Consider the following 2026-nt stretch of genomic DNA (forward strand, 5'->3'; position numbering starts at 1 on the left):
TAGAAACGACTACTATGTGTTGGTGAAAATTATCTTTAAAAAAAGAATTGGACAATTGAAGTATTTTTTTGAAAAAAAAAATAGTATGATAGGACAAATAATTGTGTGTTGGTGTCGAACACTTTGTTGCCCAAGTGGTTGCTAGTGTTGACATAAACTCCAAAACCATGGAGATCCCAGGTTCGATTTCCAGAGGAAGTGAAATCCATTGTTCATATTGATGGGCTTTAGGTCTCTTTAGTTATGGTGACCAATATATGGACAACCGAATTTCTTATGTGGACAACTATTTTAAGTGGACAACAAGAAACTTTAAAAAATTTATATGGACAACAGCTTATAAGGGGATGTGAGATTTCGTATTAGGTATAGAGAGAGAAACAGGAAGGAAGAGAAAGATCAACAAGAAGATTTTCATTAGTTATTCAATAATGAGCTAAGAGCTCATATTTATACAGTTTGAGTGTAGTTAGAGAATGAGAGGGAAAAACAGTTAGTTACAACAACCTAACAAACTTTTATATAGGCACTCTCTCTTCTCTTTATCTTCTCTTATTAACAAAGTTATTTCCTTACTCTTACACTTCCCCTCAAGCTGATGAGCAGTGAGAAATCAGATTGGAGAAAAAGCAAACACCATCAAGGAGCTAAGAAGAGAACTAAACAAAGGATTAGAAAGCCCCTTGGTGAATACAACAGCAAGCTGCATTGATGAAGAAACAAATTCCAACTTAAGAACCATTGAAGCTACCAACTCTCTGATAATGTGATAGTCTATCTCCACATGTTTAGTTCTAGCATGGAAGACAGGATTCATAGCAAGGTGTTTAGCTCCCATATTATCACAAAATAGCTCAAAAGTGCCTGAGTGAGAGATTCCCAAATCATTAAGAACATAGGAAATCCAAAGAAGCTCGGAAGAAGCAAAAGCCAAGGCCTTGTACTCTGCTTCTGTACTCGACCTGGCCACTGTTGGCTGCTTCTTAGAAGACCAAGCAATAAGAGTGGAGCCAAGGAACACACAGTAACCTGAAGTTGACCTTCTAGTGTCAGGACACCCAGCCCAATCAGAGTCACTATAAGCCTTGAGAGAAGAAGTATCTCCTGCACAAATAGGAACACCAGACCCCAAAGAGCCCTTGAGATACTTCAAAATTCTTTTAACTAACTGTAAGTGAACATCAGTTGGAGAATGCATGAATTGAGCCACATAGTTGACACCAAATGATATATCTGGTCTGGTCATTGTCAAGTACTGTAAACCCCCAACAAGACTCCTATATAGAGTGGGATCAGGCAATGGTACCCCATCATTAGCTGATAATCTTTTACCAAATGGTATAGGAGTAGCAATAGGCTTGGAATCCAAAAGATCAGCTTTTTGAAGAAGTTCCAAAGTATACTTCTGCTGTTTCAACAAAAGATCAGAGTTAGGAAGAGAAGTAACTTCAATCCCCAAGAAGTAATGTAGAGGACCTAAGTCCTTCATTGCAAATTCAAGACCCAAAGTTTCAATAAGAACTTGAATAGCAGATGAAGAAGAGCCTGTTAATATAATGTCATCAACATAGAGTAGGAGAACAAGAGTATCCACTTCATTTTTGTATACAAACATGGAATTATCTGTAGAACTCCTATGAAACCCATAATGTTGAAGAAAATCAGAAAACCTTGTGTACCAGGCTCTAGGAGCTTGTTTTAAGCCATAGAGAGATTTATGGAGATGACAAACTAGAGAGGAGTTGTCTGAATCAACAAACCCAGGTGGTTGCATCATATATACATCTTCATCAAGAACTCCATGAAGGAAAGCATTGGATACATCCAACTGCTTTATGAGCCATTTATTGGTAACAGCCATTGTAAGAACCACTCTTATAGTGGAGGACTTAACCACTGGACTAAAAGTCTCAGAATAGTCCAGACCATCTAGTTGATGAAACCCCTTGGCTACCAACCTTGCCTTGTATCTGTCAATACTCCCATCTGACTTCAATTTTGTCTTAAAAACCCATTTACAACCCAA

This window comes from Eschscholzia californica, unplaced genomic scaffold, assembly GCF_041429995.1.
Source record: "Eschscholzia californica isolate CP2 unplaced genomic scaffold, dmEscCali1.0.p SCAF_1, whole genome shotgun sequence".
Lineage (NCBI taxonomy): Eukaryota > Viridiplantae > Streptophyta > Magnoliopsida > Ranunculales > Papaveraceae > Eschscholzia > Eschscholzia californica.